At 40.9% G+C, this 16295-nt stretch overlaps 1 protein-coding gene across 1 annotated transcript in view; it reads right to left on the bottom strand.

The window, feature by feature from the left end:
• The window catches only part of ldlrad3 (low density lipoprotein receptor class A domain containing 3), a 76185-nt gene that overhangs the window by 58838 nt on the left and 1052 nt on the right, over window positions 1–16295 (bottom strand). The gene's annotated exons all lie outside the window — the stretch shown is intronic.

Raw genomic sequence — 16295 nt, 5'->3', positions numbered from 1 at the left:
CTACAGCTATGCAGTCAGTGCTCAGCTCTTTGCATCCCTGGCGACACAGTGACGTCTTGCCCTACCAGTATGAAGTGCTTTCCAGCATTGTTGGGGTTCAAAAGAAAACGCCTTGATGATGATAAAAATGAATTCGAAAATGCCGGCTAACGATGGGGTTTATTTCTGGTTTCAGCACAAAATCTAAAGACTTCTCCACGAGGATGTGGCCACCCAGAGTCTAGCAGGCATCTAGACGGGAGGGGCACTGACAAACCCTCTTAAAAGCCTCAGCCTTGTTAAAGCCGCTGCATTATTGATAAAGCACATGTGGTCTGAAATAGCACCAGAGTGAGAGGGGAAGAAAATACCATAAAGAGACTATGAGAGAAACACTGTGGATTTTGAACAAAGACCAGTTGCTGAATGTGCAGATTTCAAAGACTCAATTGAAACAGTTGGTTAATATAATACATACATACATATATATATATATTATATGATATATAATATATTATTCAGGGTCAGTGGAAGTATCATTTATATTATGAAATATTAAACGACGTCTGTATGTTTAGATTTATAATTTATTTCAAATTTTTCAATCTACTATTACTTACTTGATTGTTGTTGTTCTGGGTTTGTACCCTCATGGTTGAATGCACTTATTGGAAATCGCTTTGGATAAAAGTGTCAGCTAAATGTAATGTAATGTAATGTACTATTAATGGTTGCTTTTTAAGAGTTAAGTGTGCAAAAAGGTAAAGGACATATTCAAGCCTGACAGATTTATCAGTCGGCCAAACCATGAACCATTCATAGATATGTGTCCTCTTCCCTGTCATCTTACCTGGACCACCAGTGAATTTGAAAAAAATTTAACTGATAACATATTTTATTAGCTGTATTCTACTAGCCCTGTATGGAAGTGATGATTTCCATCATAGTTGTATGACCTGGCTCAGGTGAACTCCTCATGATCTTTCATCTGATGGTTCTTCAGAAGCTTTATGAGATAGCCAGTGTTGTAATTGGCAACACAAGTGCTACCAATCAAAACTGAAGTCTTGCATATGGCACATGTCATTGTTTTATTTGTGGGACTTTCCATCATGAAACTGCCAAATTGGCGACGTATTAGCTTCCTCTGGCTAATGCTACACAACAGGGCAGTGCAGCACAACTGCTGTTTTGGAGCAGCAGTGAAGAAGAGATTTCTTTTGCATGGGTGGAACTAATATACTATATGTTTCTTTTCTCGAGTTTGTTTATCTATATTTGGTCTATATCTTTTTCTTTTTATGCATAGTAATTCATCATCAAGTTTATGATTAAACTGTAAAATATCAATGTATATATATTAACTCCCTGATATCGACAATGGCCCACACTTCAAATCCATATCACTCGGGCTCTAATATATATATATATATATATATATATATATATGCGTTTGTTTGTATAACACAATGTACAGTTGTCTGTTTAAGTAATTATTTCCTGGAGCTATTTCTGTGTCCTTATGTATGCATCCATAGAGGTTATTGGAAACGTAAACATGCACACGTTGCAAACAAATAAGCACACACAGCTCTCTGGCAACTTGAGCACAACACTGGTTATTTCATTAGCCTCTGCCTTATTATTATGCATTCATTTAGCGGCCTCTCCTTTATCAAATAAGCCTTGAAATGACTGCCTTACACCACCTTAGGTACTTTAGAACGGTGGCTGCTCAAATTAGCCTGGCTCGGCAAAACAAGGTCCCATTAATCATACATTGCTCCTCCATTAATCTGGGATCACACATCACATTGAGCCTATAATCCCATCGCATCAGTTTATTTTGGCTGTTTATGAGTCCATCTGCGCTTCATTAAAATGGAGATTAAAACATACAGCAAATGTATTACAGTGGAAGCCCAGTATTGAGGACATAAAAGCCAGCACAGTACAGTTCAGGGCACAAAAAGCGACTTACTTGCACAGTGACTCTACAAGAGTTGTTTTGTTGTCATTTCTTGGCTGGGGTTTCAGAGAAGCAATTGTCCATCTAATCCTCTCAGAGATGACTGTGGCATTTTCAACAGCATCCCAGCCTATTAATATCACCTTGGGATTACCTTCACAAAGAGGAGCTGATGGAGGTGGGGACAAGGATGAGGAGGAGAAAGATGACTAAAATAAGATTTTGTTGTTTGCAAGCTGCTCACCAGTCAAAATCGGACAGAAAAGCCCTATTGCTTGACACAAACAGGAAAAAAGGGAAAGAATGGCCGGACTGTGACCACAGAGATGGGCGCCCGAGTACAAACAACGCCTGTGAGACTCATATCTTCTTACAGGCTTGAATTCTCCATCAGATCTGAGAGGGAATTGCTTCCCCTGTCAAACAAACACATCTATCCCATTCATTTTGATTCGGCACTTTCTCCCCTCGGCAACACAAAAAATAAATGTCAACACTCCCCTGCAACCCTTTCATCATGTGGTCGGCCGCTGCACAACACAACGGTAAACAGCGCGCGCACACGGTTCCATCCGACTGCCACGCCACGAGACACTTTACCGAGAAAATTGGCATTTCCGCAGAGCCAGGGCTGGCCAGATAGTGAGAATTGAAGCAGACAGTGGCACGGAAGGAAGCTGCCAGAGCTGACCTTATGTTGCACCTGTAAGACTCGTGTTTTGTGCAGTTTGCTTCTCGTCACACAGCCTGAGCACTGAACATGATGGGAAGAAAACAACTGTGAATAAAACCATCAAAGAAAAAAGGGAGAAAAGAAATAGCAAAGTAAACAGAATTCATGAAACACTTAAGCTTACCTGTTGCTAAATGAGCCAGAAAATGGCATTTCGAAACTCAAATGTCACATGTGTTGAGAGTACATTTAATTTAATAGGAACGATGCTCTGGCGATGGAAATTGAACTATTAATTCTTGTTAGCACACACAGGTTCATTATGCAGAGGATGTACTGCAGCAGAGGGTATGATGAAGAGGAAAGTGAAAGGGAAAGCAGAGAAATTGCACCCTTTTACTTTAAATAGTGCCGGGGGGCGGGGGGGAATATGGAGAGAGAGAGAGAGAATGAGAAGCAGGGAGCTCACGACAAAAGAAAACGCACAGACTTCCTTTTGTCTGTCTTCTCGTCTGTGTATTAGCAAGTAATGAGCTCCTAATTGTGTAGCCAGGCCATGGAGTCCCTGCAGGGGTTGAAAAGCAGTGGGAATTAACTTTATCTGCCAAAAAAAAGAAAAAATAACAGCAGGGCAAAGAGAGCGATAGCGAGACACAAAGAGAGAGAGCACAAGGTGAATGGGAGAAGAGACAGAGTGACACTACCTTAGAGGAAGGGGGTAAAGGGGAACTGACAGGGGGCCATTACAATAGAAATGTTTGTTTTGGCAGAATGCAGATGAGGGAATAGAGTGCCACCTTGCCCCGTGCTCTCTGTCTCTTTCTCTTCATCCGTCTCCTCTCCCTGTATTGCTCTGTATAATATACTATTTACTGAACTGAATGGTAATGAGTCAAAATGGTAATAAGTCAAACGGATCTGTTGGCTCGAATGTAGAGGGTGTATGAATCGTTGGCAGCTGATGTTGTGACGAAAGGTCGTTTCAATAAGATTTGTCCATGTGCTATCTGTAAAAACGCCAACGCAGAAGTGACATGGCAGGAAAAGACATGAGCGCCAATGAGAAAGGTCATGAGCGCACTGGGTGAACCTTTTTTCAAACTGGTAATTACAGCCACGGGGATGAGTTCATACAATATGGATATCTCACTCCTAGTCTCCGTTAAGCTCTTCACTTTCGTCTGCGTGACAGAGTGTGGTTGCGTGGGAGACGTTAATTTGTGTCATTCAGTGCGTTCTGTGTTTGACTGTGTGTTTTAGCTTTTGTGTGCACGGTATTTGCTCATCTAAATCTGCCTTGACATGTTTCGCAGCGTCGACGGCCACCATCTTTTCTCCTGGCTGCCGCTTAATTCTTTTCGGCTGGTAAGCCTGCGTCATCCGGCTTCACTTCCCCCTTTGAGAGATCGGCCGCATTACTCACACCCATAATTCTGTTAAACCCACTCACACAGCCCCAGACCTTTATGTTGTCATGGTAATGGCTAAAGTGTACTCTCACACTGCATTGAGAAAAAAGCTTCATAATGCTAGTCGGGCTCCTGTGATGAAAGCCATTTCCATCTCTCTGCATAAGATCAGGACTTGTGATGTCCGTACCACAGAATCACTGTCAGGGCTACGGTGCCTTGAAGCCTCCATGTCCCTTTCCCTGGGTCAATATCAGCATCTACTCATTGTTTCTGATGGCCTTTGGTCAATTTCCAAGCCGGGGAAAATGCAAAAGCAGCGCATCAGTGACTTGCTGAGAAAGATGATTAAAAATGCATCAGTCTGCAGCAGCAGTTAGTGCCATCAGTGCCATCCACCTTATTTCTCCTCTCCACTGCTACAACAGTACTATCTATAGTGATGGAGACAGGGGCAGTGGTGCAGGTAGAAGTGGAGGGGGCTGCTCTGACAGAGAAACCTGCTAGTTTGCTGATCTGAGCTAAGCTAAAAGATGGTGAGTTAAAAGCAACACTCCACTGCACTGCGTGGTCTTATGTTGTGTGTGTGTGTGTGTGTGTGTAGGAGTGTGTGAGTGGCTGCAGAGGTCAGTCAAGGAGGAAACTATCATAATCCATTATTATCAGCTGCTGTGCTGTTCCTTCAGGACAGATGGACAAGATGAGAATCACATGAGGTCAAAATTAATTATTTTCCAGCACAACTGGTTTGTGTACAAGACACTTGCAACTCTAGTGGAAGCTGCGTGGTCGACACAAACATCCTCAATAGCGTGTGGATATTAAGGAAGCACAGGATTTTTTTTTTCAGCAACCTTTGCCACATGATTTGTGTTTTTTCCTCTGTCCATTTGTTAGTTTCTTGGTTGGTTTATTTAGTTGTCAGGGAATTTAGCGTTATCTGAAAGATCTGATTACCAGTCAGTGCATTTGGCAGTACTCAGCATTATTAACGCAAACATGTACAAAGTGAGCACTCATTGGTCTGCTGTCTTCTCATATTGTGTAGAATTCTTAATGGCATGGCAAATTATATATCTGTCGCAAATCAATAACAGAGACTCAACCTAAAGGAACACTGGCCTAAATACAAACAGAAATAACACACTACTTTTGATCAGTGGTGCAGTGCACCGACAGGAAATCAAAAGCCTTGTAATGTCATTAAACAAGCCTCCAGAGTGCACTAACTCTCCCAAGTACAATAACACAAAAGCCCTGTCCAAGTCTTTGAACATTCCACCAATCCTTCATTAAGTATTGGGAGTCATTAGGCTCAGAATGGCCAGGCTGACGTATCATCCTGGGCATATAAGAAGTTAGTCAAATCTTAGGCCTGCAGCTCCTCATTAGAGCAGGCTGCACAGTGACAGACTCAATTACCGTCGCTGACACACTAGACCAAGACGGAGAGTTCCTGACCATAATGACCTAAGCCAAGACGGAACCTTTTGCCCTCTCCACAACGAGCCAACCTCCACTTTCATTTGCCAACCCATTCATGTACCTTCTCGTGTCATCCTGTCTGGACAAGTTACTTTTTCTCTATTTCATTTTCACATAAATTACGTAAATTACATTTTACTCCAGGTCTCAGAGTTTTTGAGATATTCACCTTTGTCCCATTAGTTAATTAGCTCTCATGTATACAAAATCGTGTATTTGTCCCATTCAGTTCCCTGTTGTGTTTACCTTAGTTGTACTTGTTTTTGCCCTTGTTCCTCATCTTATCTTGTATTGTCACCCTATCAGCACCTTGAATCTACCTCTGTATATGAAAGGTGCTTTATAAATAAAATTGCCTAGCCTTGCCTTTTGCCTGCTATTTGTAGATTTATTAGGATTCTCACCTCTTCCTTAAGGATTTGTTTTCGTACTGCCTTTGCTGCCTTACTGCCTCACCTTCCAAGCTTTTTGTTCTTCTTTTTGTTAATAAACCACTGACCTATTTTCTGCTTTGCCTCAGTCCCGCGGAGAGACTGTACTGTAAAGAGACTGTACTGAAGCAGGCAGGCAGAGAATCATTCTTGAAACCATGGGTGAGAAATTCCTCACCTGAATGGATTCAGGACTTTCTTGACACCCCTGTCTGCTAGCCTCCTGTCTGCACCCTAGTTTGCAAACTTTCAGTGGTCAAGCCTTAAGCTTGCTAGCCAGCCATCAGTCATCTTAATGCTACATCCCTGCCTGCTAGCCTCCAGCATAGCCAAACCAACCAGGCCCCTCTCGGATCCTGACGGATCCTTTTTTTGAGATATCTATTGGTTGAATCCCCAAGAAGGAAACATGAGTCTCCCTGCAACCCCCGAGCCTCTTCTACCCAGTGTCATGATCCCAGCCAACATCCTGTCTGTTCCCCCGTTGAAGGTCCTGTCTGCTTTGTCATATATTGAATTTGGGTCCTATTCTCTGTGATTTTGGTTCCCCTACTTTCACCAGTTGTCGCACTTTTGCTCTTCCTGAGCCAAATACAAGTGGGTAAAAATTTGATGCAAATATAAGGTGTACTTCTTTGCGTCTTTGGTATTCATTGAACAAGGCCTTGTGCCGGGGGCTGCTGCCAAGCCATGGTTGACAGGGAGGCAGCATTAAGGCAATTAACATGGGCTTTGCATTTGATTTTGGCTGGCGAGACTGCTTCTGTAAACAGCAGGAGGGATCGGGTGATTAGTTCCTGTGAAGATGAGCGCCTCGCCTCCCCTGGTCCCTGTCCAAGAGAGGATTACCCTTTTTGCATATTGTGCATCCACACTGCACCTTACACATACAGTGCACAAACACGAACATACACAGTGACTCAAAGGCACAATCTCTGCAAGAGAAGAAAGAGAAGAAGCACTGGTGAATCAAGACTGTGCACATTTGAAGCAAGAGGCAGATGTCATGTCCTGTTCACACATTAACCTCCACCGTCTGCATCACTTCACCTCTTCTGCCTCAAACAGACAGGGAAATTATCCCTGCCCGTCTTGACCCTTTTCATCTTCCATTTAACACACTGACTAATTCTTTGGATTCAGCTCCACTTAATGAGCAGGTTTTCAGGTATGTAATGATGGGAAATTCAATATAAATATCAAGGGGTCTTGAGTCAAAGCTCCGAAATTAATTGTGACAAATAGGCAATTATTTCAAGTCAGCCGAGTTGAGATTGATCTTATTTGTTCATTTATGCGCTTGCCTGGAGGAGTAGCTTCAAGTGCATAATAGCTTTTACGTCCTTTGATTGGAATTTCACCTGAGAGGCTGCTAAATCAAACGAGTGGCTGTGAACACGCAATAATAGGGGAAGAGGATTCCATTGGCACTGTCAACTAAATCTCAATCTAGTGCAAAGAGAAGGGCAGGTCACATCTCTCCCATATACTTTTTCCTGACGACAGGGGTAGGCCTCTAAGTAACTGAGGTTTACCTGCATTCTACTCTGGATCTATTAAGTCTCGCCAGATACCCTTGCTCTCAGAATTATATTATTGAAATAAGGCACATAAAGGCATGCAAATGTCTCCATGGTGATAATATTACCTGAAAAAGAATCTGTCAGAATAAGACATACAGCTACACCATGTTCAGGATAGGGGATTCAGAGCAGTAGGCACATTACTGAAATTTCACTCTCTGTAACCTCAATTATAACTGTGAGTTTCCCTTCAGCTTCAGCAGGATTGTTTCATTAGCCAGCATTGAGTGCTGGACTTAGTCTCTCCCAATGACCTATTGAACAATACTAAATCATGTTGTTGTGGAAAAGAAGCAGTTCCACCAAAACTCTCCGTAATCCTAAAGATTATTCTAATTCAGCAGTTAAATACATTAGCCGCAACACTTCCACAAACAGGTTTCCATTATATTGCTAAGACAATTTGCATGACACTGAGTGCTTGCGTAATCACACTTGGCACACAAACGAGAGAAAAATGGAAAGCAATCGTCAATGTGATTGCAATCAAAAAAACGTTTGGTAAAAATAAAATGTTTACTATGATTGCATCTAATTACGAGGTCCTAAGCTAGTAGATGGAGCTGGGCCACTCTCTGGAATGCTGAAACTGCCAGGGCTGTATCACTATAGCAGAACAATTATAAATGAGGCTGCTGCATAATTATCACCAGACTTTTGGAAGCTGACAAATACGACTCCCAACGCATGAATGATGAAACACTTGTTCAAAGTGAATGATCTGTGAATGTACAAGATATTAGGGACAATTGAGCTGTTGAGCTTTGTACAGTCACCATCTTGCTTTGCTCACTGCCTGCAAATTACTTTACTTGTTTGTTTTCATGTATCTAATACATATTCTTCATAGTTAATCAATAACAATTTATTTTGCCTAAATGTAACTCATTTGTTCATTTGTCCATCAGTCAGTGGGGCTTTGCAACCAAAATATCATATCCTGGATTCCTTATAGAGGTGTTTTCATATCCAGATAATGATACAAAGAGTTTCTCAGTAGCTTTTCTTGAGCGTGTAAATTGGAGCCATGTCTGCAAATGTAATTTACAACATCTGAGTGCAGGGATTTTGGAGAAATCGACTGTACTCTTGTGGCTCTCTACTGCACTGTTTGGCATGATTCTTGTGTAGGTTGTTATAAGTGTTTTGGTGAGTTTGAGTCTGGTGTGCAGACTGGTCTGAAGTATAATTTGAAAGGCACTGCTGCTGTATGATCTCTTTTTTTCATCCCCAAACCACACCCGTGAGACAGAGGTAGCTCCTCTTTAATGCCGAAGCAAGTCAGAGTCCTTTTCTTGTTGGTTAAGTTTCCTTCATGCAAAGCAAAACATATTGCCATAAAGAGTGGTTTGCAGAATAAACAATAAAAATATATATCTTCATATTGCACAAATTATGTGAGTGTTGATCATTTGAGTTTCTTGAAAACATCCATTTTCAAACCCTTAGTCATATTGGACATCTCAAGGGACAAATCAAAGTCAAATAAAGATACAAATAAATAACACCCGATATATAATACCCCTGTATATTTTCAAATGGGTCCACCAACAAACCAAGGATCAGCTAGCCTGATGTTATCTCTGTTTCTCTCTGAGTTTTTGTTGACCTTTAAGGTAGCGTTTGTTTGGTTTGACAGAGGGATGTTGGAATTTCAGACGAAAATAGCCTGTCAGTGTCCACACTGGCTGCGGCAGCGGCTGAGAGACCCAGTACAGCAAATGACTGCTGATCATGGGGGACAGCGGGGGAGCCAGCTGTCAGCCTGCCAGGGTCCGCTCCCTGTCTGACAGCAGGATAAGCAACACGAGTGAGACATACAGTGGGTCGTTTCCCTCTCTGAGGAGGCCCCAATGTAAGAAGATAAAATTTGGGAAACCAAGGTGACTGAGCCACGCAAAAACGAGCAAATGTGCTGTGTAAGCTCTAAACAAAATAATCCATAACTTAATAGCTGAGTCGCATTTTAAGGCTCGGATCCTTCAAGGTCTCCACTTCTAGACTATATCATCATAACAGGTAACCAAGTTCAAGGTCAACTGTTTCACAAGCTTCAAAACATTGGACCAAACTCAACATTACACCAATCGATGTATCGTGTGAACAATACACAATACACTTCACGTTCTCAAATGATACAGATCTGTGCAGAGGCTGCATCTGAAACTACATCTGAACCAGATATTTATCACAGCAGTAAAAATACATCAATTATTTTAAATGCACAACTGTCAGATGTAATTGGGTGCTGCATTGTGATTTTCCCTTTGACAATTTGCATGCTTGCAATCTACAGCTCACCGTGTGTAGAATGTTTTTCTACTAAAGAATTATTCCTTCCAGCTCATACATTTGAGCAGGTTTGTGATCTTTGAGCAATTAGTTGTAAAGACACTCTGAATTGACAATTTCAACTTTGATTGTTCAGTAACCACAAAATATGGTTTAAATCAAAGTCACTGTTTTGTGAAAGATGGAAATCAGTGCTCAAAGACCATGAATAATTCGGCAGACACATCGGGAGACGGGCATTGATTTACCTCGACTCAATGACACAGGGAACAATCTTCTGTCAATAACATCGTGGCCCACACCCACAGTGATACATTTTTTTTTAAACATTAAATTGGAACACTGGGGGCGAGAAGGGGAAGAGAGTAGAAGCGAGAACATTGCTCATTCAACTGCTCTAATGCACTGTCAACGTTGGAAGTTGTTTCTGGACCACTTGAGATAAAGATGATGGGGTTTTACTGACCTGTATAAAACACTCTTGTTTCTCCAGATGATTCCTTTCAAGGTGGTTGAATAGATTTGCCATATCACTTACTCCGGAAGTTCCAACCATTTCCCAACAAAGTTTAGAGATAACTTTGCTTTGTGAAATATTTGGCTTTGCAATGCCGAACCACTGCCACACTTCTGATGTCGAGCCCTTTGTTAGTACTAGCTCTTCATCTGCCATATTGCACGGTCACGCTTGAAGTACGTTACACATGAAAGACACTCTAAGATCGAGACATGTGATAGAATTTGGCCAATCAGCACAGCCTTCTAGTAAGCGATCATTTGGATGTTTTGTGAAAATAGCATGGATCCACTTTATTAGGGTCAACCAAGTGTTAAGGATCATGGAGCCGTTCAAATCATGATAAAACCATACAATCATCACATCACCTCTGGCTCAACTAAAAACCAATATGTAACCAACTTTTTCAAGCTCCTTTTATTCTTCTCTGTTTCTTTACGTCTCCTTCAATCCACATGTCACTATATAACCACACTTCATGGAACATTTCCTCTCCAACATGGCTTAAAGATCAGATATGCTAACCTACATACCACACAGAGATAAACACTACATCATTTATACATAATGGTCAAAGATCCTACAAAATATGAGTTACTGATCATGTTTAATGTGGAGTTACATTTGACGGATAAATGTTGACACAGAATCCATACAATTCATGCTTACAGTAGTTAATGCTGCGCTGTTACCGAGGTCTGAAACATGACTCCAGTCATGTGGGTTTGTGTAACAACTCTGGGAACTAAAGCCACACTGGCCCTTAATCCCCGGCCTTCTCTGTTCAACTATGGCTGGAAGCATTTCAACCATGTCAACAACTCTTTCTCCTTCTGTCTTTCTTTCCTGTTTCAAAGACACGCAAAGATAAGCACAAAAACACAGCAGTTTATTGGTCCAACTGGACCGGCCTCTGGGAAGAGGCCACAGCACAGAAATTACAAAGCACAATAAGTTGGAGACAATGAGATTCTGTCCCTTTGTTCAGTGGGAGAAATGAGCCGAAAGGTTTTTGGTTATGAATTAAAATATCTTACCACCCAGCCTGTGTGTGTGTGTGTGTGCATGGCCTGGTAACACAGGCAGAGTAATGAGGAACACATTTATGTCGAGGAGACACTTTTACCACACTGGGAAAACAAAGTATCTTGGATATTAACCTTGATAGGTTTCATCCAAAATTCCTCACTAGAGCGAGACTTGGGCTCTGAGAGCTCTGTGAGTTGACTTATTCATGAAAGGGGGAGAAAAGTCAGGAGATAATATTAATACAAACGTATGAGTAGTTTTGAATCTTAAACACATGGAGACAAGCTGAAGTCCTGCATCTCATTAGTGCATATAAATCAAAGGGAAATGTCCGAGCTGTCTCTCTATGCAGTTATACGCACATTTAAGCTCAATGCGACAGACAAGGACATGCATTCTGAACTGATATATCTGTTGAGGGACCAACGACAAAATGAAGCAGAAACCTAATTTAAAAGCTTGTAAAGAAAACGAATATATCATATTTGATCACCACATACATATCTGTAGAAGATCCGCATACAGACAGTTGACCCCAGCACCACAGGGCACCAGAGCAATCTAATCAAACATTTTTTAAAGTTGGCATTTACACATATCACGATGCCGATCCTTAACAAGCAATAATCTTCCTCGGGCGTAGTGGGAAATAACCGATGCAAAGCTAATTCATCTTCCTGACTTGCTACTTCCATTTATTCATATCAATAATTCCCCTGGTGTGTGGCTGAGCAGACCAGCTTAAATATATTTCCAGGCTGCTCACCACTCTACCAACAACAAGCCTTGTTTGTAACAGCGCGGCAACATTCTATTGTCAGTGGATTGTGTGGCTGAAGCTCATGTTACATCATAGGACCAATTTATCTCTGAAGGCGAGTAGAATGCAGGGGTACGGAAATGGTCCAGCGCTCCCAGTGTTTTACTTCACTCCTAAGTATGGAACAGAGGGTGTATGCATGGGAACAAAGTTTTTATTAACCAGAAGCAAATATTAACCCGAAGCAAATGCTGTAAATTTATGGGAAAGTACAGGGCACATTTGCTTAGAAAACCTGAAGCTGTGCAAGTTATTGAGACATTGCTGGGAAATGACCAAAACTGCATAAGTACTGGAGTAAGAGTACTGGAAACATTCTGCTGAGTGTGTTTATGACTCTAAATTAGGTTCTATCCATACTAAGTAGGGTTGCAAAATTCCGGGAATATTCAAAGTTGGAAACTTTCCATGGGAATTAACGGGAATATACGGGAATTAATGGGAATAAACTGGAAACTTTGGGGTAATTTATACTAACTGTATTTACCTTGTCATATACAGACATAAATATAAACATTTTGTTTTGTCATAAGCAGACATGCATGCAAACATTTCTAATACAAATTTTGATAATGACATTTTTGACTTAATCCATTTGTGAGTAGAACTCTACCGTCTCTATGTGGATCTCAGGATAGAACCCGGTCAGTGAAAACTTATCAAAACCTGCAGGAACGATGGACTTCAATATGAAAATCTGACCTCAGCAGTTTCCTCTATGTGACAGTATGTTGGAGATGAGTATTGGTGGTTTCTGAATATATTTTTACTTTAGAGGAAATGGATTTAAAGTGCGAAGGGGAAGTAGTTTTACACATAAACGTCAATTAATGGGAAGTAGTTCACAGGTGTTAAATGTCTCCTGTGGCTCAGCGGAGGAGAAAGCGATGTTGATGTCATCGACCATGATCAACCATGATCTTGGTTGTTTTAACCAAGATCATGCTGCAAGATCTAGAATTGCTAACGTTAGCCACTTGCCGGCAAGACAATTTGTTCCTGTGGACTATAAATACAGTCACCTGTTTGCGTTGTCAATCGATAATGGATACAGCGTGCTTTCTCGGACAAGAGGACTTCGGACTTTCATTTGACGCATTTGATCATGTCGGGTTGAGAGAAAAATAAAACAATCCATTAATTCTGTCAATTTGGTTTACAATAGCTAGCTACATCCTTTTCAAAGAAACACAGCGTGTGCTGCATTCCATACATCATTAAAATAGAGTTTTGAATGACGTTTTTATTGCTCAGCCTTTAATTTGCGGTAATTACTTTTATTTTTGATAAGTAGCCCAACTCTCGCTTTTTTGATGGACCCCAACAGCCGCGAGTAATCGAGGTGATGGTGTACTTTTGTGTGGACATACATACATCCTACTCTCACTGCTGTAAAAAGTTAGCCTACTGTATACAAATAAACTTGGTATTAAAATGAACATGGCTTCAGTGTAACAAGTAATCAATATGCTAGGTAATGACAAAGACGTTCAAAAACAACAGAAATCCATAGGTTTACGTTTCTGGCAGAAAATGTTCCCAACTAGCTGCATCCAGGTTCCAGCTGAGCTAGGCTTGCCTAGTCTTGTTTTCAACTACATTTAAGTTACCTGTTATAAGCTAACATTTGCAAAAAAAGTGTCCAAATTTCCAAAATTCCCGAGCTTAACTTCCCATGGAAAGTTTCCAGAAAGTTTCCGGAAATTTACCGGAAATTTTCCGCCCCTTTGCAACCCTAATACTAAGACATTTTAATTTCAATACACCGTTTTAAAATGAAAACAACTTCCATCACGACGAGACTCTTAGCTCCAAAAGAAATCTGTGTCTGTACTAACACATCTAAAAATGCATATCACATGAGCACTCATGTACACAGGGCTTAGCTATAAACATGAAGCAGACGGTCTATTTTGCAGTTGGTTCTTTGTTGCAGAGAATACTACAAACAAGCATCTGCAATGATGATAGGTAAGAGCAGGGATTTTTCTACTTGGACTGACGACGAGGTGGAAGTTACTCAAAGAGAGTGTTGGAAATGCTTTGCATCCATCACTAGTAGTCAATAAAACACAACCAGGAAGCGTATGCGGGCGACCGCATCATTGTTTATCAATGTGTCCCTTTCTTCTAACAACGTAGCCCTAGAGTTAAAGAAAATATGACAGCAGCATTTCCTAAGTTCTCTACTCTAGGTGCTTGAAGGCTCTAGTAGCAGCTCAGTAGTAGTAGTAGTAGTAGTAGTAGTAGTAGTAGTAGTAGCAATTAAAAGTGAAAACTGATACCTAGTAATGTGGATGTAGCCTAAGTGTGATGATTCCTTGGGTCTAAATGACACCTTTGTTATATTTGTTGGAAAATTCTTATCATGAGGACAAGTGTGTGGAAGACATAACATCTGTGCATCTGCCACATTCAAGGTTGCAATTACGTAGGTGTAGGTAGCAAAATATTTATTCTTACAGTGCATATTTGGAGAAAACACTGAGGCTTGTGCACACATCTCACCTACAATGGATATTCTACTCCGTTAATGCATATTCCATTTGTCGTATTATTTATAGCACTGACTCAGTGTGGGGTGGATATTCTGCCAGTGTCAATTGGCATATCTTCATATGTCAATATTGGGATCATTTTAATAGGTATCACCCAGGACCCAAAATAGATTTTGAAACGTGTTAGACCCTAATGTCAAATTAAGTTCACATTATTCTGACAGAACACTCAATTTAGGCCTAATAGTATTGTTGGCTAGAGTAGCAGCAATGTCCTGTGAGAGGACAATTTTAGGCTGCTAATATCTGTGCTGTATTCTAACTGATATACAGACTTGGACACAATACATCACACATTCTGGTTGATTATTACCCTGGTCAGGGGGTATGAGCTAATACAAGACTGAAGTACAACTTTATTCAAGGCTGACAACACATAAACAGTACTTAAGTACGCAACCTTCAGTGATATTATGACATCAATCATGTGCACAGGCTCTTTCAATGCAGAAGAATGAAGAGGGGGTTTGGCAGCCAACAATAGAACTCTGCTCCACACCTAATATAATGATATTTATGCTTCACTCCCACTGACAAAAATGCCTTTTATGTATGTGCCTGGGCCACGTGGAAGAAACACTAACTTCCTGCAATAACTGGCTCAGACAAGATTCACACAACTAAATGTGAGTACAGTTTAGGTCACCACACGTCATTAAAACTTGTCCTCTGTTACACTCACAGACTGTAAATAAAGGGACAACATGACAGCTCCCCAAAAGTGAAGCCAAACCAGCTTGATCGCCCCCTGGTGGCTGGCTTCAGTGTAGATCATGAAACCCTGTCTCACCCATGTTAGTTGATGGAACATGGACCAAACTAAATAGTCAAAGTGCACAGACACATAATAGTTTTTTCTCAAATATGGTTTCTGTCATTTAAGGCAGCTCTTATTACACTGATGGATGTCCAAGTGTAAGTCGGATAAGATTGCTTTTATTAAGTTATTTTTAATGCTAAAAATATGGGGTGAAACATCATGATTGACAGCTGAGACTGGCTTGTCATTGGTCGATAATGTGAATCGACGGGACCTTGCTACCGTAGCTTAAACATACGATATGTAAAATCGACCAAATTGTGACCTGTAGATAGTAGGGATGAAACGATTTCCGGTTTCGTGACGATTCCTAACGATTATTTGTACCGTTAAATCTTTAATTACCGTAATTACCGTGATGATTTGGGGTTGATACTCTCCAACATCTACCAAAGTCAGCAAGTCTCCAAGATGCAGACGCAGATGCTAACATCCACTGACGCCAAATTGCGTGAGTTTGACAAACGCTGATATTTTGTCCCAACTCTGATATTTGGGCTCAACGTGCTCACTGAAAACAGCAAGTTGTCAACCTTCAATAAATAATGAAGATGCTATCATCATTTTTATTGATAACGTATATAATGTCAATATAAAACTTGGGGAAATTACTGTTGTTTATACAGCGATAATACCGATTACCATGATAATTCTCGTCACTATAATCATAATAGAACTTTTTCACACTCTGGTGGATAGTAACAGACACCGATGCAGAATCCAAGCTAAG

Source organism: Hippoglossus stenolepis, chromosome 5, assembly GCF_022539355.2.
Source record: "Hippoglossus stenolepis isolate QCI-W04-F060 chromosome 5, HSTE1.2, whole genome shotgun sequence".
Taxonomy (NCBI): Eukaryota; Metazoa; Chordata; class Actinopteri; order Pleuronectiformes; family Pleuronectidae; genus Hippoglossus; species Hippoglossus stenolepis.
This window is presented reverse-complemented; position numbering and strand designations above follow the sequence as displayed.